Source organism: Mobula hypostoma, chromosome 1 (genome assembly GCF_963921235.1).
Source record: "Mobula hypostoma chromosome 1, sMobHyp1.1, whole genome shotgun sequence".
NCBI classification, from domain to species: Eukaryota; Metazoa; Chordata; class Chondrichthyes; order Myliobatiformes; family Myliobatidae; genus Mobula; species Mobula hypostoma.
In genome coordinates, this window is record NC_086097.1 from 118,125,506 (window position 1) to 118,148,887 (window position 23,382).

The following is a 23,382-nucleotide window of genomic DNA, read 5'->3' on the forward strand; positions in this document are numbered from 1 at the left end:
ATTTTATCCTCTTTGTTTTACCATTGTCATCTTTTTTTTAAACTAAAGAAAGAAAGTTGAAATATTTTCCAAGAAGGTGTAATAAAGTAAACATAAATGTATGAAGTGGCATATCAGGCAGTTTAATTGAAAGCTTTGGTGTGCTGAATTTACTTAATTACACCGTGTTGAATAAGCTGCTTCATTAGGATGCTGCATGTCCTGCTCAGTAATGCACACTTCTTTTATAGAGAATATGTTGTAAATAGGAAGCAAAACCTCTCAGAACAGAGCGAGTATTCTTCATTTGTGACAATAAATTACATGGTTGTATAATTTGTAAGTTTATGATATAATTATGGAACCAGAAAGCAGGTGTTCTTATCATTCATTTTGGAGATACAGCACAGTAACGAGCCCGTGACACACCTGTACGTCTCTGGAAGGTGGGAGGAACTGGAGCACCCTGAGGGAACACGCACAGCCATGGGTAGAATGTACAGTTTCCTTACAGACAGCAGCAGAAATTGAACGCCGGTCACTGATCACTAGACAATAAAGCACTATGCCATCCGTACATTGTAACATTGAAACATCCAGTGAAAGGTGTCATTTGTATTAATGACCAACACGGCTTGAAGATGAGCAGGAGGCTGCCCACAAGGTGTCGCCAAGCTTCCAGCACCAACTTAGCACGCCCACAACTCACTACACCTAATTCACTATACATTCTTTGGAATGTGGAAGGAAACAAGAGCACCTGGAGGAAACCCACACGGTTACAGGGAGAACGTGCAGACTCCTCGTAGACAGCAGCAGTAATTGAACTCAGGTTGCTGGCACTGCAATAGCGCTGCATTAACCATTACTTTACCCTGCCACCCCTAACACGTTCTTGAAGAATTATTCATGATTCAGCAATCCTGGTGAATTCAAAGGTTTGTTTATCACCAAGGTATGAATGGAGTATACAACTTTGAGATTCAGCTTCTCCAGGTAGCCAAGGAACGAAGAAAACCATGAAAGTCATTCAGAGAAAAACATCCCCCACCCCACAAGAAAATAAATCTCACAAATGGCAATATGATCATTAATCCCCACACACACACACATAAAACAAAAACTTGTGGAAACAGCGACAAGAACATCAACACCCCACACAGAAAATTAAATCTTGCAAATGGCAAGAATGTCAAAACCCAAATCCTAACCTCCCCGCAGAAAAAATAACAACTAGCAATTCATGTTAAACAGCAACAAAAAAGAACAGGAGAAAGCACAGATAGTGAAAAAATATAAAACTGAAAAAGTCCAATTTGAACTACAGCCCACAGTACAATCAATAAGTCACAGAACTTTGGTAACATCTTCTGACAGCATCGAGGGAGAGAGGGACTACTTGAACGCAGAGGCCTTCCCTTAAGAGCAGTGAATAAGAGATCCATCACACACAGACATGTTCCCTCAAGTTTAGAGAAATCAGGATTGTTCTCGTTGGAGCAAAAAAAATGAGAGAAAATTTATTACAGATGTCAAAAAGATCACGATTTGATCAGCTGGCATAAATAGAAGTGTCTTTTATTTTTTTATTTATATAGAACAAAGCCCTTCCAGCCCCACAACTATACCCCTTCCGCACACGAAACCACCACGGTGGGCTTCACAGCTGAACAGGTGAGAAGACAGCTGAAACGTCTCAACCCAAGCAAGGCTGCAGGACCGGATGGTGTCAGTACCAGGGTGCTCAAAGCCTGTGCCCCTCAGCTATGTGGAGTACTTCGCCATGTATTCAACATGAGCCTGAGGCTCCAGAGGTTTCCTGTGCTGTGGAAGATGTCCTGCCTCGTCCCTGTGCCGAAGACACCACGCCCCAGCAGCCTCAATGACTACAGACCGGTGGCATTGACCTCCCACATCATGAAGACCTTGGAGAGACTTGTTCTGGAGCTGCTCCGGCCTATGGTCAGGTCACACTTAGATACCCTCCAGTTCGCCTACCAGCCCCGACTAGGAGTTGAGGATGCCATTGTCTACCTGCTGAACCATGTCTACGCCCACCTGGACAAGCCAGCGAGCACTATGAGGGTCATGTTTTTTGACTTCTCCAGTGCGTTCAACGTCATCCACCCTGCTCTGCTGGGGGAGAAGCTGACAGCGATGCAGGTGGATGCTTTCCTGGTGTCATGGAATCTTGATTACCTGACTGGCAGACCACAGTACGTGTGCTTGCAACACTGTGTGTCCGACAGTGGGGCAGCACTGGGGCTACACAGGAGACTGTCTTGTCTCCCTTTCTCTTCACCACTTACACCTCGGACTTCAACTACTGCACAGAGTCTTGCCATCTTCAGAAGTTTTCTGATGACTCTGCCATAGTTGGATGCATCATCAAGGGAGATGAGGCTGAGTACAGGGCTACGGTAGGAAACTTTGTCACGTGGTGTGAACAGAATTATCTGCAGCTTAATGTGGAAAAGACTAAGGAGCTGGTGGTAGACCTGAGGAGAGCTAAGGTACCGGTGACCCCTGTTTCCATCCAAGGGGTCAGTGTGGACATGGTGGAGGATTACAAATACTTGGGGATACAAATTGACAATAAACTGGACTGGTCAAAGAACACTGAGGCTGTCTACAAGAAGGGTCAGAGCCGTCTCTATTTCCTGAGGAGACTGAGGTCCTTTAACATCTGCCAGACGATGCTGAGGATGTTCTATGAGTCTGTGGTGGCCAGTGCGATCATATTTGTTGTAGTGTGCTGGGGCAGCAGGTTGAGGGTAGCAGACACCAACAGAATCAACAAACTCATTCGTAAGGCCAGTGATGTTGTGGGGATGGAACTGGACTCTCTGACGGTGGTGTCTGAAAAGAGGATGCTGTCCAAGTTGCATGCCATCTTGGACAATGTCTCCCATCCTCTACATAATGTACTGGTTGGGCACGGGAGTACATTCAGCCTGAGACTCATTCCACCGAGATGCAACACAAAGCATTATAGGAAGTCATTCCTGCCTGTGGCCATCAAACTTTACAGCTCCTCCCTTGGAGGGTCAGACACTCTGAGCCAATAGGCTGGTCCTGGACTTATTTCCTGGCATAATTTACATATTACTATTTAACTATTTCTGGTTTTATTACTATTTAATTATTTATGGAGCAACCGTAACGAAAACCAGTTTCCCCCAGGATCAATGAAGTGTGACTATGACTATGACTATGTCAAGCTTCACTGCCCAGAATCAAACCCATTTAACCCTAGCCTAATCACAGGACAATTTACAATGACCAATTAGCCTACTAACCGGTATGTCTTTGGACTGTGGCGAGAAACCAGAGCACCTGGAAGAAATCAACACACTCATAGGCTGTACTAACTTCTTAAAACAATGTTGAAATCGATCTATGAACTGCAATGTCTTGAACTGTAATGGTGTTGCACTAACTGCTACACTACTGTGACACCCCAAGTTATTCCCATTAGAATATAGTTCAAGCCATAGGCTCCACAAATTTCAAGTGGCAGGCAAGAGAAAAAGCTGTCCATGTCTTCTGACATGGAAAGTGTTGGAAGACATTGGCAAAGCATGTGGTGAAAACAAAGCTATCTGGAACAAAATTAGATTGACACTTGAGGGGAAAAAACATGCAGGACTACAGGAAAATAGGGCACAAAGATCTGGCACAAGACTGACAGGCTAATTGGCTTCCTACCATCCCCTCAACAACGTGTACTTCCACTCAGTGGCCACTTTATTAGGTACACCTGCTTGCTAATGCAAATATCTCATCAGACAATCACTTGGCTGAAACACATTGCATAAAAGCACGCAGACATGGTCAAGAGGTTCAGTTGTTGTTCAGACCAAAAAGCAGAATGGGGAAAAATGTGATCTAAGTGACTTTAGTCTTGGAATGATTGCTGGCTCTAGTTTGGGTTGTTTGAGAGTCTCAAACTGCTGATCTCCTGGGATTTTTTTTTAATGCCGAACAGCCACTACAGTTTAGTGAAAATAACAAAAAAAAAATCCAGTGAGCAGCATTTCTATGGGTAAAGGTGCCTTGTTAATGAGAGAGGTTAGAGTAGAATGGGTAGACAACTAGCAGAAGACCACAAACATATACTCAGTATCCACTTTATTAGGTAAAGGGTGTACTTAATAAACTGACCACTGAGTGTCCTCAATGTATATAAAGTTAAGTAACCTAGAAACATAGAAACATAGAAAACCTACAGCACAATACAGGCTCTTTGGCCCACAAAGCTGTGCCAAACATTACCTAGGGTTACCCATAGTCCTCTATGTTTCTAAGCTCCATGTACCTGTCCAGGAATCACTTAAAAGACCCTATCGTTACCGCCTCCACCACCGTTGCTGGCAGCCCATTCTACTCTTTCACCACTCTCTACATAAAAAACTTACCCCGACATCTCCTCTGTACCTACTTCCAAGCACCTTAAAACTGTGCCCTCTCGTGCTAGCCATTTCATCCCTCGGAAAAAGCCTCTGACTATCCACAAGATCAATGCCTCTTATCATCTTGTACACCTCTAACAGATCACCTCTCATCCTCTGTCGCTCCAAACCCAAACCTATGTGGTGAGCAATAAGAAAAATTTGTGGTAATTTGACCCAAAATCATAAAATTTATCTATAGTTTGGACACCACTGAAAGGGACACTTAGCTGTTAAAAAAAATGTGTAAAGCAACCACCTCTGCAACACTTGATCATACATGATAACGCAATAGCTCTGTTGCTAGATAAACTGAACCAAAAATATCCTAGCAAAGTAATTTGAACCAAAATTCTAGATGATTTGAATGATATCAGTACAAGATTGTACAGTAAACATATGGGATATTTTACCAACAACATCTGAATTGATGCCAATTGTTGAATTAATGGATGGTAGACACTGTTATGGATAACCATAGGGCAAAATCGGTAAGGCGATCAAGGGAGAGGGTATGAAATAAGAAAAGTGAGAAGCTGATAAAGAAATGGTGAAGCAAGAAAAGAGAGAGAAGAAACAGAGAGCAACAAAATAGAGAACATATACAAAAAGAGTTATTAGCAGGGAACTGGAATTCCAAATGAATGGTAGGTGCTCATTGAAAATCCATCGAATCATAACACTGGAAAAGTAAAGGCAAGGCAATCATGATGTCACTCCATTTTACTGGCAAACATCCGTTCTGTTGCCTAAATCCTCAAGCACAGCTCACGGTTTGTAAATGCTCCACTAAATATTAAATAATCCCAGATATCTCTAGAGTTAAACACATACATGACGAATGGAAGTATTCCGTATTTAAACTGTGACATTTACAGTTCAAACAAGTTTACCACTTCAGGGAAGACGAGTAAAACAGAAACATTGCCCATTTTGGATTAAGTAAATTAACTAAATTATTTTCTTCATGGTGGATTTCAGGTGTTTATTCAATCTCAAATCTAATACTGAACCTTTTTCATTTCGTGCATTGAGTCTGTGTGGAAAGAACAACTTTGGTCCTTTGGTTCTGTCTTTGTGTTCAAATGGTTTGGGTCAGTTACAGTAAATCCTACAGGAGTCCATCCAAACGGGTTGATTTTTCTCGGTAACTTTGAAACTGATTTCCAGTTAAAGCAGAGGCAGCGTATGTTATACATTAGCTTTTTTTTCCACCCACATTCTGACAGAAAGTGTAAACATCTCCATTATATTAAATATTGCACTCAAAATTACTTCTGAATTCACTTTTCGGAATACATTACAAATAATGAAAACCAAGGTAGTTTTTATTCTCCAGCGAAAAAAAGAACACTGGATTATTTTGTTTACAAATTTTGGAGGTCACACTTCTACAGCTGCTAGGCAGGCATATTGGAATATCAAAGACACCTTCCATTAGAATGCTACTTGGACTTGTTTCAGTAAATCAAGTGATATTTTGTCTACTTTCAATCAGCCAGATCTCTTCCCCACCCATCAGACCCATTTAAAAAAACTTTTTCTCTGTCCCCTCACAACCATTTCTGAAATTATAGGCCAGGATATTTAGGCTTAGAGTCAGAAAACATTACTGTACCTGAAGGATTGTAGAAACCTCTTTATTTCCTGTTGGATTGGATCTTAGAGGGGTTTAAAAGGTTGGCACAACATCATGGGCTGAAGGACTTGTACCATGCTGTAGTGTTCTGTGTTCTAAAGTCTGCATGCCTCAAAGACACATGCCAACTTCAGAAATAAGATTGATGAATTCTGATAGGGAAGGAAATTAAGGAGTATGAGGACTTGTTGTCTAAGTGGAGATGAGGTGTAGATTGACCTTAATCCAATTCGATGTGGCATAGGTTTGAAGAACTGAGTAACTAGTAATTGTTTCCTCTCTTGCAATATCGTTTACATTTTAAAAGTACTTTGTTGGCTACAAACTGCTTTGAGAGCCCCAAGGTCTTGAAAAAATGTTATGTAAAAATGCACCGAGGTCATGAAAAAGAATCTTTTAGATCTTTATGATCATTTGTCATTATTATATTGTTGAGCCCTTAGTTTCAAATATTTGTTTGAGCAAGAATTCTATTATTTGGCATTGCCTGTTTATGTACTTATTATAATACTTTTAGATGTTTCCTTCTGAGGAATCTAAATTTTTCTTTGATATAGAGTCATGAGCTTTTATGATCCTAAAACTACCGGTGCTGCACATTTAAAACTGGAAATGTTTTGGAGAGTATCTTACCTTATTATCAAATTGCTTACAGCACTCTTGGAAGGAAATACACCATTTATTGAACTTGTCCACAACATGTAGAGAGATCATCCTAAACAAATTTTCATTGTTGTTCATATGCAACAACATTGTAAGGTTTTATAGGAGTATACAAATTTAGGAATGCTCATCTTTAACAGTATAACCAGAAGCCAGAACCCGGTGGTTTTTAGGTATGGTAATTTCAATCACCACTTCATTCAGCAAGCTGCTGAACTTATGCTTCCTCTACATAGTGTGCTTAAAGGAACCACCACTAATCAAATGCTTGACTGGTCTGCAGACGTGACAAGCCATTTGGCGATACCAACTGAGCTCCTTCCAGCACGACGTTACTGGTGCACCTGCTCCCCAACTATGACCATTACTACTAATGCTTCAGACTATGCTGTGGGTGCTGTGCATGAACAGTTGTTCAGAGGTGTGTGGCAGCCACTCACCTTCTTCAGCCGGCAGCTCCAGCCCCCCTGAATGCAACTACAGCACATTTGATCATGAGCTTCTCGGTCTCTATCTGACTGTTCGCCATTTTTTGTTTTCTTCTAGAGGGTCGCCATTTCACAGCGTTCATTGACCACAAACCTTTCATGCATGCAATGGCCAAAATATCAGACCCCTGGTCCGCATGGCAGAAAAGCCATCTGGCCTACATATTCGAGTTCATAACTGATATACAACATATCAAGAGCAAAAATAATGCTGCGGCTGATCGGCTTCTTACGGCCACCCGATGAGGCCGTACACATAAGGGTTGACTGTGCTGACATGGCAGCCGACTAAGTTACTGATCCAGAGGATGAGGCTTAATGAACAGCAGCCACGGGCTTGCGGTTGTCTGACATTATGTTTGAGGAGGATGGGGTTTCTCTCCTGTTCGATGTCTCAACTAATCGTCCTTGCCCCATAATGCCCACAAACTGAAGATGGACTGTTTTCAACTCTATACGTGACCTCTCAGATCTAGGCCTCACAGAAACTGGTTGCACTAAATTTGTTTGGCACGGCATCAGAAAGAACATGCATGATTGGACGACCTCTATGGAGTGCCAGCAGGCAAAAATTAAATGTTATCTTCAGGTGCCATTGGCAATTTTTGAGGTCTCTCAGCAACTGTTTGACCATGTCAATGTGGACCATGTCACTCTTCCCACCGTTTCATGCTCCTTCTTACAATGGTGGGCCGTACCGCCAGGTGGCCAGGGGTCATCCCTCTAGCATCGGCGACAGCAGCAGATGTGGCTTAGGCATTCATCAACATCTAGGCTGCCTGGTTTGGCAGCCCCATCTAATATTTCCTCTGACCGTGGTCCCCAATTCATCTCAGACCTCTGGGCTGAGATGGCCCAGATCCTCAGCGTTAGGCTACATCACCCCATGGTGTATCACCTACAATCCAATGGCCTATGCTCCTTAAAAGCTGCTCTGAGGGCTTTGCTGATGGATGAGTGTTTGATTGATCATCTCCCCAAGTCCAGCTGGGGCTCAGCTTCTCCAAAAGAGGATCTACAGTCGCCTGCAGCTGAGTTGTTACAAATGCCAGGTGACTTCATTCTTGACATCATGACCACCTGGTTGGCATTTCAACAGCATATAGGATTGTTGCTCGCTGCCGCTTACGTGCGAGGCGGGGGAGCTGGGGAGGGACTTCGGGGTTCTAGCATTTAACTGCCATTCATTCTTTGGGGCACTCCTCTATTTTCATGGATGGTTGCGAAGAAAAAACATTTCAGGATGTGTATTGTGTACATTTCTCTGACACTAAATTGTACCTTTGAACCTCTGAAACCAGAGCACCATGAGCTGGTCTTCATCAAAGGATCAGAGGTGGAGAAGGTTGCCAATTTTAAGTTGGTTGGTGTTATCATTTCAGAGGATCTGTACTGGGGTCACCAAGTAAATGCCATTATGGCAAAGGCGGGCCTCTAATTTCTGAGAAGTTAACAAAAATTCGTCATGTCACCAAAAACTCTGAAAAAATTCTATAGATACTCAGTAGAGGATTTATTGACTGGTTGCATCGCAGCCTGGTATGGAAATCCTAATGTCCTTGAACAGAAAAGCCTACAAAAGACAAAGGATACAACCCAGACCAAAACAGTTAAAGACCTCCCTACCATTGAGCATATCTACAAAGAGAGATGTTGCAGGACAGCAGCATTCATCATCAAGGACCCCCACCTTGAAGGACATGCTCTTTTCTCACTGGTGCTATCAGGAAAGAGGTACAGTAGCCGTTGCTCCCATGCCACCAGGTTCAAGAGCAGCCATTACCTTTCAACCACCAGGTAACTTCACACATCCCAACTCTGAACTGATTCCACAACTTCTGGACTCACTTTCAAGGACTCATATTCTCAATATTTATTAAATAATTTATTATTATTATTTATTTTATCAATAAGCTTCTAGACCTTGGCCTCAGTACCTTCTTATGCCGTTGCATCTTCGATGAACTCCATCAGCACAGGTGCCTGTTATTTCTTTTGTGAAGATTCAGCATGACATCTAAATCTTTGACAAACTTCTATAGATGTGTGGTAGAGAGTATAGTGACTGGCTGCATCACAGCCTGGTACGGAAGCAGCAATGCCCTTCAACAGAAAATCCTACAAAAAATAGTGGGTGTGACCCAGTTCATCACCAGGTTCAGGAACAGTGATTACTCTTCAGCGATCAGGGTCTTGAACTAGAAAGGATAACTTCACTCAACTTCATTTGCCCCTTAACTGCAGTGTTCCCACAACCTGTGGACTGACTTTCATGGACTGTTCATTTCATGTTCTTGATATTTATTGCTTAATTATTATTATTATTATTGTTGCCGTTGTAATTTTTTTCTCATTTCAAGCTGGTAAAACCTGAGGTACTGGCATAGCCAAGCACACTCATTTCTCAATTGCTAGGAACTTTCGGACTATACTAGTGGTGTTTAGTAATGTGGCTTTCTGAAGATTTACATAAATATTGCTGAGTAGGTCAAATTGTTTAATGCTATTGTGCTTTGACATTGGGATGATATCAGTTATATTGGGACAATGTATACCCTGTCCAGGTTCCATCGTCTTTCAATTTTCTCTTTTAATTCTGCATATTTCTGGTGTTTTCACTTATTTATTTCTGTATGTTGTGTGTGTTTGGGATGGTTTTATCTATTAAGTAAGTTCTTGTTGTTTTTTGTTTATATTGCAATATTATATCTGAAAGGTTAATATGGATTGTCCTATCTGTAGTAATAGATCAATCTAATATAATTTGTAAGACTATGACTCCAAAACTGGATCAGTATTTTATTTATAGTAAGGTATTGTATCTTTTATGAGTTTGTACTTTAAGGATTTTTGTGAATGATGTTTGCCACTTGATTGTGCATATGTAAGTAATCGATTGAGTTAAACTGCCAAAGGTTCCAATAATGTGTTGGATTGTATCTGGTTTCTCTGGGCATTTTCTGCATTTACCATCTTGAATTTGCTGGTCTTTAATTAAGTATTTTTGATTTTTTTTTGTGTTATCCACACATTTGATGCTTCCTTGACAACATCTAGTCTGCTCAGATCATTAGGATGTCTTCCATGGAGGGTCATGCACTTCCATTGGTTAAATTTTCTTCTATAGTGCTAATATCTTCATTTTTCTGCATGCTGCTTTCATTTAACTTTAGTGATCTATACTTCTTATTAGAATTGCATATGCTCAAGTGGAGCGCTGAATCCTGTTTTTGTTGATGAAAATGTATCATTAGAAGTTATATCTGACCGTTGTGTAAATTTTTATGTCTGTTATTCCTCTTTCTCCTTCTGTCCCAGGTAGTATTAATTTAAGTGCGTTCAAGTGTACATAGCATTTTCTAAAAATTTGTCATTGCTGGTCTTATTTTTCTTTGTAAAATATCCAGATGGGTTTTAAACTGAAATATTATGCCAAAGATATATTAATATGGATGTAACAAAAACCTTTATTGCTCTGTTATGTTTTTACTATTGAACTCTATTTGGCAGATTTTCTTAAGGTTTAAAGTAAATTCTGACAGAAGTTTTTCTTTTATTGCACTACGATCACTTTCTTTGCTTGTTGATAGCCCAGATATTTATATGCTTCATATTCATCCCTCGGTTGTATTTTGTCCTCTTGCTCTGTTTTATATTCTACTAGCTCTATCTTTATCATTCTTATTATTTCTTGTTTTTCTCTCTTTTTTTTTATTTGCACAGATTATTGTCCTTTGTATACTGGTTGTCCACCCTATAGTGTAGTTTTTCATTGATTCTGTTGTCATTATTGGGTTTTTTGAGTATGCCCACAAGAAAACAAATCTCTAGATTGTTAATGTAATAAATATGTACTTTGATAATAAATTTACATGGAACAGCAAACTTTGAACTTTTTCTTTTTGTATTTGCACAAATTGTTGTCTTTTGAACATTGGTTGTTTGTCTATCTTTGTCCTGTGCAGCTTTTCATTGATTCTATTGTGTTTCTTTGTATTCACTGTGAATGCCTGCAAATAAATGAATGTCAGAGTAGTATATGGTGACATATATGTACTCTGATAAGAACTTTACTTTAAGTTTTGAACTTTAAAGATTCTTAGCCTGAAATAGATTCATGAAAGTTACACTGGGATATTCGTGATTTTATAATAAACCAATATTTCTTTCAAACTATCTGATTACAAAATCAATTTTTTTTGAACTTCAATAGTGAAAGCATGGTAACAGCAAAGTATTATTTTAGCATATATTTTGTAAAAGAAAAATCAATGTTCTCCCCTATTTCTTATGACTTTGCATCCTGCCTCACAATAAAACTGATTGCAATGTAGTCAATGTGATCATTATAAGTCACATTAGCTAGAGGAGAAAGCTCGCGAAGGGAGCTGTTTGAATCATGTAACGAACAGAATTGTAATCTGAGAGAGATATCAATAAATTCAATTTTAGAAGAATGCATCACAGATTAGACACTGTAATATGCCCATGATGAATGAAAGGAGAAAAATATATTATGTATAACATCCATATCAAATCATTTAAAAACTTACAAATTATTAATAAAGGACAATTCTTACTGCTACGTGGACAAATATGGCAACTGTGTTTGCTCAAAAATAACCCACAAAGAAGATTTTGCAAGAAAAAAATGTTAAAATATCTTGATGATACTAGCATAGAAATTAACATTTACCTGGAAACAAGCAGAAGTCTTCTGCTCTTCTTTAAGTTGTGCTAAGGCATAAAAATGTGCCCAACTGAACAGTTAGATCCCTGTTCAACATCTCATCAGAAAGATAAATCATGTGTTAGTCTCTTAGTTATTTCCAATTTATGAAGCCAACATTCAGATAAGTTTCTTTACTTCTGATGTTTGAATGATTTCTGTTTCAGTTTTTTCCTCCACCACAACAGCACCTATCTTAACTGTACACCTATCACAGATCTAGGTGTTATCTTGGGAATTAACTCCCTGTCCATTTTATGCCCAGTTGAAAGAGTCCAATTCAAAACGTAACGTTAATTGAAAAAGATATAGGATATTCTGTACAGAAAATGATAGTTGACTAGCTGGGGAAAATATCTTCTGAGATAGTTAAATCCTTAGCTTACCTTCCGCCATCTTATTATATCCACTGGGGGTGTATTTCTTTTGTAGGAATATTTATGCAAGTACAGTATATTTCCATTTTTGGATTGGTATTTATGTCGAAAAAGTACCTATCATGCTATTTCCAGTTGAAAAAAAATGCTTCTCCAAATCGGAATTTGCTTGAACATAAGACAATTTGTAGATGATCCATGGAAGAATTATTCCTCAAACCCTAAACCACCCACTTCAGGATAACAACATCTTGTTCTTAACTGCACGTTATGTTGCTGATTTTGCCTATTAATTTTCTGCTAAAATACAAGATGCGAATATTACTAACCTCCTAGTAATATGATAATTATTAATTAGTAAAGACCAATTAGTCAATTTTGGTTCAATAAGAGTGAAATCTTATTCCATCAAACAGTGAGTTATCAATGGAGGTCCTTGAAATGAAAATATTTTATTTACAACTTTTATTGTTTTCTCTTTTTCTTTTTTATCTTAACTTATTTTTTCCATTTCCTCACGTTAATTTCTCTTTCTGAGTTCATCGTCTAAATGATCCTGCTTCTTAATTGTTTTTCTCTGTCTCCTCAATTCTTAATGTGCATTTATTGAGGGGATTAGCTGCTGTTGTGTTGTTCACCGAGATCCAAGTGATCCCTCACCACATCGTTGTGGACTCACATTTTCAGCAACCTGTAAGACCGTTCCAGGCAACGGTCTAACTGAGAAAATCATGATCTCTTATTATGACCTGCTATCACCCTTAAATGTAAATACAACTATGCAATACTTGAATTAATTTTCTAACGACTGCAATTTTCTAACTACTTACAGCACCTGAGCAAACCTGCTTATTATAACCGTGGACTGTCATCAGATCTTTATCCAGGATAGGTGGAAATGTTGATTTTTCTATTTAATTTGGCTTCAGGGCCATTGGCTTTGACATTTGCCTAGTCCTTCCAGCTCTGAATGCCTGTGAACGGTGCCCCAGGCATAACTAAATTAGTGAAATAGTGACTTATATGAGGGGTGATTGATAAATTCATAGCTTAAATTAGAAGGAGATGAGTTATTAACTTCAAACTTTCTGCATTTTCACTCAAAGAGTTGATCTGCACATGCGTGTAACGAGAGCGGTGTAACTCATCTCCTTCTACCTTAGGCCACGAACTTATCAATCACCCCTGCTATGGACCACCTCGAGGTCCAAGATGCTCTCATTAAATGCATGTGCAGTTCAACTCTTTGAGTGATAATGCAGAATGTTTGAAGTTAATAACTCATCTCCTTCTACCTTAGGCCACAAACTTATCAATCGCCCCTGCTGTGGACCACTTCTACAGAGAAGGGATCCATATGCTCCACGACCGCTGGACTAGGTGTGTACATGTAGGAGGGGACTATGTTGAAAAGTAAATGTGCTAGATTTTCTAAAATTGACTCCTTAAAGTAAATGAGCTAGGTTTTCTAAAATTGACTCCTTCTACTTTAGGCCACAAACTTATCAATCACCCCTCGTATTTATCCAGTCATGAAGAGGTTTCATAGACTCTGACTTGAATATAGTGGGACTTATCACTTCAATCCATGCACCTGTATTGTATGTTAACCTGTTCAGTGGTAGAAAATTGGAAACTGCTCTTAATATTTTCTTAATATTGTTGCCATGGCCAGGCAGACAATCTCTGAAGAGTATTGATAATGGCCGGGACCACTCATCTTTTAAAGTCATAGCCCCAAAGGCGGCAATAGCAAAACCACTTCTGTAGAAAACTTTGCAAAGAACCATCATAGTCGTGAGAAGACCATGATTACCGACATCATACCACATGGCACATAACGAATGAACAAATGTTGGTCAATATTAATTTGGAGAAGCTTTTTTTTTTCAATTGAAAATAGCATGATAGCTACTTTTTCTACATAAATACCAATCCAAGAATGGAATTGTACTGTACTTGCATAAATTTCCTACGAAAGAAATACTGTCCCAGTGGATATAATAAGATGGTGGAAGGTAAACTAAGGATATAACTATCTCAGAAGATATTTTCCCCAGCTAGTCAACCATCATTTCATTCAAATTAAGTCATTCAACACCAGTGTGGAAGAGGTAAACCTTGAATCTAAATATAAATACTGTTTGAACAGATTCAATGACCAAGAGAAATCAAGTATTTCCGCCATATAATTTGAACAAAACTTTAAGTTAAGAATTAGTTACAGCGAAAGTATATCTGCAATTTTTAGCAGCTTTGATAAGGGAGATGGGAGTTGAGACAAGCTTACATGTCATAAACTGAAAATCTGGCCTTTCTTGCTTTTGGATTAGAACTTTGGACAATTATGCTCGAACTCTGTTTTCCATCATTCGCCATTTTCTCTCCAACTGGTTGATATATCAACCTCTGGCTTCTATCTCTAGTGAGTGTTTGACCTATTTGCCTGTCAATCTCAGTGGAGCACTCCTTAATTAGTTGGATGGTTGCTAAGGTAACAGAAGGAATCAGGGAATGAAAAAAAGAATTTATGCATGAACCGTGAGTGATTTTAGTCCCAGCTGTAATGACACCAAAAAGAAGTGAAGGTCATTACAAATTTTACATTTATTCTGCTTTATACAAAATGCACTAACAAAACTGTATAATAGGATTAGTATGGGCATATTGGAAAATGGCACTAACATTTGGTAGTACTTTTGCCCACTCGGATGAGCTTGAAAATGGATGCCATTTTGCACTTGAAGGAATTTCAGAAGTTCTTTTTCCCCACTTTTGTTTTAACTAATTGGTTCCTAAAGCCTGGAATTTGTTTTTAAAGATAATATGAACTGTATTGGAACTGCTCCATGCTTGTTCCTGCAGAAACATGACTCCAGGATGACATTCCATACACCGTCAACCTTCAGAGCATGCCATTCAGGGACTTGTTTATTTATTGACTTCATGTGCTTTCGAGCTTTACTGTGCAAACTATCATATACATAAAACTGTCTGTATTATCAAAGTATGTATATGTCACTACATACACTACTTTGCAAAAGTCCGAAGCACATATATATATTTGTAAAATTTGTAAACTGCAAATTTGTAAATCTGGCAGGGGCAAAGGATGTTGGGAATGGGAAGACCATAAGACGTGGGAGCAGAATTAAGCCATCCAGCCCATTGAGCCACTCTGCCATTTCATCATGACTGATTCCAGAACCTGTTCTACCCCATACACCCGCCCTTTCCCCGTATCCCTTGATGCCCCAACCAAGCAGGAATCTATAAACTTCCGCTTTAAATATACCCATGGACTTGGCCTTCACCACAGTCTGTGGCAGTGCATTCCACAGATTCACCACTCTTCAGCTATTAAAATTCCTTCTTACTTCTGTTCTAAAAGGTTACCCTTCAAATTTGAGGCTGTGCTCTCTAGCTCTGACTAGCCCTGCAGAGGAAACATCCTCTCCACATCCACCCTATCCAGTCCTTTCAGCATTCGGTAGGTTTTAATGAGATTCCCACACATTCTTCTAAATTCCAGTGAGTTCAGACCCAAAGCTGCTAAATGCTCCTCATATGTTAACCCCTTCATTGTAGAATCATCCTTGTGAACCTCCTCAACTTTCTCCAATGACAACACATCCTTTCTGAGATATGTGACCCAAAACTGTTGGCAATACTCCAAGTGCAGCCTGACTAGTGTCTTATAAAACTTCAGCATTATCTTCTCGTTTTTATATTTTATTCCCCTTGAAATAAGTGCCAACATTGCCTTTGCCTTCTTTACCACAGACTCAACCTGTGAATTAACCTTCTGGGAGTCTTGCACAAGGACACCCCAGTTCCTTTCTAAGGGTGGAGCACAATGGGAGAAGCATGGAGCAGGTGGCAGAGAAGGAGTGCCAGGACCAGGTGTGGCACATGCGCAGACAGACCCAGCCCCGAGATGCCAGGCAAAGTCATTTGATTCTAAACAATCAGCTTATTGATCATTACAGAATGTCTCTGTTGTTTATCGCTCCTTCCCCTATCCCTTCCTCTTTTCCTAACCATGAATCCCCTCTTCCTGCCCCCTTCTCACTCTCAGTCCACAACAGGGACCCATATCAGAATCAGGTTTATCATCACTCAATATGCCATGTTTTTTTATGGCAGCAAAACAGTGCAATGCATAAAATTACTAAAGTACTGTGCAAAAGTCTTAGGCACCCTATATAACTGTCTTTGCCTAAAATCTTTGCACAGTAGTGTACTACCCCTGGGATTTTTTTTTTGTAGATATTCAGAGTAGAACAAAAAATACAATACAATCAATGAAAAACATAGACTGACACACAAAACTTTTAATTGTCTGTGGTGGTACTTGAGATAAACAAGAGAGATAGAAATCTTATTTACCCAAATGTTTGTTCACAACCACTCTATTTATTTAGACCCATATTATATCCAATATAATATTGTATATTGGTTTAGAGAATTGAAATAAAGAGATTGGAATTTATTGTTGCTTAATCTCAACTAGAATTAAGAGGTAATTCCAGTTATGCAAATACCAACTCAGAGATGCAAACAATAAACTCAGGTAGCAGTTATATGAATGTATTAATTAACTGAAGCATGATTCCTTTGGAGTAAGAAACAAATAAGAAGCAACACACAGAAACAGGACTCAAAGTGAAATTCATTGTTTTTATAGGAGCAGAAATGAGAGAAGATAAAAGAATGATTTAAATGCAAGCACCATTTTGCTGTCCTTGTGACTAAATGAATAGGTAGACATTTGAGTGTTGTTTTCCCATCTTTCTTAATCCATGAACTACAAGTACACTTAGAAAATCCAGTCAGGTATTATTTGATTTAAAGATATTTAATGCATGGGAATTTGACCAGAAGATCATTAGACTATAAAAAATAGGAGCAGAATTAGGTAATTTGGCCCCCATTTCATTATGCTGATCCATTTTTCCTCTCAGCCCCAATCTCCTGCCTTCTGTCCATATCCTTTCAGGCTCTGACTAACCAAGAATCCATCAACCCCTGCCTTAAATATACCCAATGATTTGGCCTTCACAGCTATGGCAACGAATTCCACTGATTCACTACTCTGGTGAAAGAAGTTTCTCCTCATCTCTGTTTTAAATGGATGTCCCTCTTTGTTTGAGTTGTGTGACATTACTAATTTCTTTGTGTATGTATTTTCCTCTTACAAATCTATTTAAGATATTGTACAGTGTCCTCTATGCCCTACCCCAAGTATAGAAATACATTAGGTGGCCAGACCTATGATGGCACTCAACAGCGACTTCTTCCAGCTCATCTGCAAAAACGGCTTAATTTTCTACCTTTAATGCTTCGCTTTTCCCTTTTCAAGGTGGCTAGGGTTCTGTCGAAGACCCTGACCTTGAGCTACACTTCAACCTTGGTTCTTTGCAGCAATGGGCCCCGTTCCAAGGGCTTATTGACAGGCCACTTTTCGATATCCCAAGGACACGGCTTGGAAGACAAGCAGACCTTCGAGGTTCTGAGGCTTTGCAGTCCTGGGAGACAAGCTGATTCCACCGACTGAAACATTAGGGGAGAAAACAGAACAGCGGATCAGCTGCCATGGGTTCTGTACTCGGTGAATAGAGCACTCTCATTCTTTCTCGTGTTGGTGGGGGAAGTTTGTTGCTGACTCTCAAGTCGGAGAACTAAAAAAATGGTGACACAGCAGACTTTAACACTGTAAATCAGTGAGTTGTTTGTTTTTGTTGGTCTCCTTTCTCACTGTGAAAGGGTGACACCTCTCTGTCACTTTATTCGTATGTTGAATTGTCAGGTGAATAATCAGCTTCTGTTGTACTGTAGATCATGGTCTTTCTTGTTGGCTTTCCTATTGCTTGCTTCATGTGTGGAGGGTGCAGATGTATATTTTTGCTCAAGTAAGTCGGGGAGGGGAAGGGCCATTGCTTTGCTGACACTTGTGAATGGGTGGGGATGGTATTGTGGGGGCCTTTCAAGTTCTAACATTTTTACTGTCACTGATTCTTTGGGACACTCTCTGTTTTTGTGGATGTCTGTGAAGAACAAGAATTTCAGGTTGTATAATGTATACATTCTCTGATATGAAATGAGGTTGTTGAACTAATGAATATTATACCAGAATTCTCAGCATGCATTTCATCAGTCTTCTTGATTTACAAAATTCCATTTAGCATACTTTCTAATGTGATCTTTTTCATAAATCAAGATGTAGTTGCAGATAATGCATAATATCCAGATGTTCCTTTTCCAATATATTACCACAACTTCAAAATGCTTTAATCAAGAAAACCTTCTGAAAATCTAAATACATCACATTTACCCCCATGCTTATTTTGCTAATCTCATCATCAACAAACTCCAAATGATTAATTAAAAGTGATTTCTATTTCGTCTAACCCCGACAACAGAGCTCTGTCCTATATTCTTTTATAGGTGTTTTACTTACTTTCATTATAAATAAAGGCTGTTCCCAGATTATCAACACCTGAATTATGGACATCCACACATATGAATGGGCTCTCATTAATATTATTGCATTCAATAGTCCTACGTACATACATATGCTCATTCCCATGAATGGCAGAACTGCTCTCTTTCTCTCCCTCTCTCCCCCTCCCTCTCAACTTTTAGTATTTGTTCTATCTTATCAGACAAACAAGAACCAGTCTTGAAAAAAACACGTATTTAATGTAACTTCCTTTCAGTAATAAAAAAAATCCCTTAAAAACACAAGCTGCCAATTTCACCGCAGGAGGCACAAGAGGTAAAGCTTTGGAAACTGACAAGCTATCATTTTCATTCATACTTGTGAAAGCATACTCTACTTAACATTGTGGCTCTGGAGTCCAAGTTTCAGGAAACTAGTAGTATCAACTTGAATGGTCTTATGTACTGATACTTCAAGTTTTCTGAAACCAGCCATTGACTGTGGGACATCCTGATTCTATATCATTATAACTAGGCAAGGGAAGATGGTAAATAAAAATATTCATGGCATCAATATTAACATCATTCATTAAAATACTGATTACAGCATTGAGAGATTTATGGTAAAATCAACTATGGATGTCTGTAGAAATGAAACTGATAACCCGGCTACTGACTGTACAGCATTTATCTCTTGAGTTTTCACTATCTGTTTGATTCCTGTCTGTTTTCGGTCTTCCTCCTTTCTTAAAAAGTGGGATCACATCTGCTATCCTCCAGTCTGCTGAAACATGGCAGAATCACTACAATTTGGCAAGAAGATAACTATTTTCTTTACAGTCACCTTATTCAAAACTCTGGGATATAGGTTATTAATATCTCTAGATACTTGGTTCTCAAACATTTCTAGTGGATTTTGTTGTATGAAAGCAAACCAGAAACAATGGGTTCCAGTTAACTGGGCCATTGATTAATTGAAGAAGCTGCTTATTTGGGACAGGTCTTAAGAACAAAAACTAATTGAGAAAATAGTTGGAATTCCCTTTGTTTGCTTGTGACACTATACTACTTAATTAGGACAGGAAACTGTTGCCCAACAGTTTGTAACTAGCTTCAGTCACATGAAATTATGTGGGTTATAAACACTATGCAAAGCTTAGAACAAACAGTTTTTAAATAGCATCATTTTCATGTGTTTGTGTTCAAAAGGCAGTGATTTCTGTCATTTATAGTTGGAGAGTAATAAGCAGTAAGAGAATTTAGAACTGCTTCAATCACAGCAGTTTCAAGCATTCGGTTTTGGAAATATCAGAAACGACGGGAGTGAAAGTGAAATGTTGCACTACTTCAACAAGGTAGGAACTGGGAACAAGGAATTTGAAAGTATTGACAATCACCTTAAATGTTACAATGAAAATGAAGATTTGGAGGATGCAATCATTGATCAGAATGAATACACAGTTTTATAGTACTGTAGTGCTGAGGTAGATTTCTAATTTGTTATTTATTTTATTTAAATACATAATTTGTTACTCAGTTTGTCTTTTGTTACCTTTATAACTTTTTCTATGAAACTTTTTGCTAATTGGGACAGCTGCTTAATTAGGTTCACTGTTTCCCAATTAACCCAAATCCACTGTGATTGTTTACTTCCACTGCCATTTCCTTATTCCCCATAATAAATTTTCCTATCACTGTCTTCTAGAATCTCACATTTTCCCTTGATAATCAGGAAGTGATTTGGGGAAATTTTCAGATGGAACTATCTATTTGATTCTAACTGGAATGGTAGGCATTGATTTTGAAATCAAGGGTCCTGAAATGCAGTAATGTTCCTCTTCTTCAAGTTAAAACTTGTGTTTAATTGCATTATTATATTTTCTTTTAATGCTGTGAGAATGAATTTCTAAACCCTCTTCCCCTTTTTGAATATTGCCATATGATCTTTCAGAATTACAGTTAAGAATTTACTTTATCATATCATTTGAAAGATTGCAATTCTAATAGAATACTTCCTCAGTGCAGCTCTGAACTATCAGCATGAATATTGTGAACAATATTGCCGAGTGTGAATTTCCTGATTGAGATGATGAGAGTACGATGACTGGGCTACACAACTTTAAGTGTTACATTATTATAATAAGCAGTCACCATTTGAGGCCAATATACATGCACTTAATTGACAAGGGAATTTAATTTCTGTGTTCATTCAAAAAATACATCTGACTTTCTGTATTCTGCAGCTACACAGCAAATCTTTTTTAATACTTTAGTTCTCAGTTTAAATAAAATCAAAGTCATGAAGTCACAGACTTTGAGTCACTTTTAAGTATAATTTTGTAACTATAATTTATATATATATTATAAATATAAATTATATATATATATATAATATGTGGTTTGGATTAAAGTCAGCCAAAAACTTTACAGCATAGAACTCAAGAGAAATTGTGATTATAGTAAAGTGATCTTTAAAATAGCACTTGATAAATTTAATCCTCAAATATTTAGCATACCCAATGAAAAAACTACAGCCCATCTAATGTAGGCACCTGAAACCTCTGGAAAAATAACCAAAGACCCTTATGAAGGATTTTGTGAATCAGCACTAACACAATGTACGTTCTGGAGGAGGCTAACACGAACAGCATCTCCAGCATGATAAAGCAACACCAACTCCAATGGACAGGTCATGTCATCTGGATGCCACACTCAAGTGTCCCCAGGCAGATCCTTTACTCCCAGTTGAAGGAAGGTCAGTGAGCCCCTGGTGGGCAAAGGAAATGTTTCAGAGCTAACATCAAAATCAGTCTGAAGAAATTCAATATTGCATCTAAAAACTGGGGAGATGTTGCACTCAATAGATACACCTGGAGGAAATCTGTTCAAGAGGGAGCTGTGCTACATGACAGCGACCTCCACTGTGCCGTAGAGAATAAGCAGCAGCTGTGAAGGAGAGACTGAACAACCAAAAGACCCAACCACTAACCACAGCCACCACTTACTCTTGCCCACACGGCACCAGCATATGTGGATTCCAGCTCAGCTTCCTCATCTACCTTCGGACCCACCAGCAGATAAATGCCTAGGAGAACACTGTACTCAACTCGAATGATACACTACTACTACTAATATAGAACAGCAAATTAAAATCAAGCCAGTATTATTCCTTTCATTCTAAAGCCATCAGATATAACTGCAACCTCATTCTGATTCCATTACATGTGATATGGTGGCATAGCTACTAGAACTGCTGTCTCTTAGCTCCAGCAACCCACATTCTGTCCGGACCTCTGGTGCCAACTGCATGGCGTTAGCATATTCTCCTTGTCACCATGTCGGATTTCTCTGGAATAATAATTTCTTCCCACATCCCGATGATGAGCAGGTTCATGGGTTGACTGGCTACTGTTAGTTGCCCCCACGGCCCCCCCCCCCCAGAAATGAGTTGGAATATCTGGAGGGAGTTGAGGAGAATAAAATGTGGATGATTGGAAATGAGTGTTAAGCAGCTGGATACTTTCAGCTGAAAGACTTATTTCTATGCTGTCTGACCCAGCGATCCCAGGTCCTGGAGATTATGTGATTAAAATATTGGAGGTAACAGTTAAAATCTGTATTTGTGTCAAATCTCCAATGTAGAGTTAACTCACCCTGCGATGCTGTCAAAGAGTTATAGAGTTAAGCAGCAAGGAAACCTGCCACATGGTCCACAAGTCCGTCCTAATCAATAGGCACCCATTGGGATTATTCCCATCTTTCAGCACTCGACCCAAGGCCTTCCATGCCCAGGTAATCCAAGTGCTCATCTAAACACTTGCTGAGAGCTGCCAACAATCTGAAACACATTATTCTCTCAGGCAATAAAATTCAATTACTTAACACTCACTGCATGTAAAAGGTCTTCCTCAATCCTCTCTAAATACTTTACCCCTCACACTAAATCTATCTCCTCTAGTTTTCCTCTGCCTCTCAAATGGGGAAATGTTTACTGCATTTTACCTGATCAGAATCAAGTTTAATATTAATGGCATAATTTAAGAAATTTGTTCCTCATCATTTTCTATACTTTGGTTATATCCCCTCTTAAACACCTCTGCCCCAGGGTGAACTGACCAAGCCTCTCTCTTCATGACTGAAATGCTGCAGCCCAAGCAGCCTCCCAGTAAACCTTCTCTGAACCCTCTGCAACTATATCACTTTTCTCCTATACCTTGGTGACCGGCACTGCACACAGTATTCCAGCCGAGATCTGATCAGTGCTTTATAAAGCTAGAGCACCACATCCTTGTTCTTATATTCAGAATACATTTCCACAGGTCCTTAACCAGGTTGTCTCCCTATACCTAAAATGCTGGAGGAACTCAGTAGATCAGGCAACATCTATCAGAGAAATAAATAGTTAATGTTTCAGGCTGAGACCCTGATGAAGGATCTTGGCCCAAAATATTGAGTATTTTATTGGTGCTATAAAGATAAAGATTAGCCTTATTTGTCAATAGTAGATTAAAACATCGAAGCAAACATTGAAACGCGTTGTTTGTGTCAAATCAAATCAGCAAGGATATTAGTTTACAGCCCACAAGTGTCGCTATGCACTTGGTGCCAATGGAGC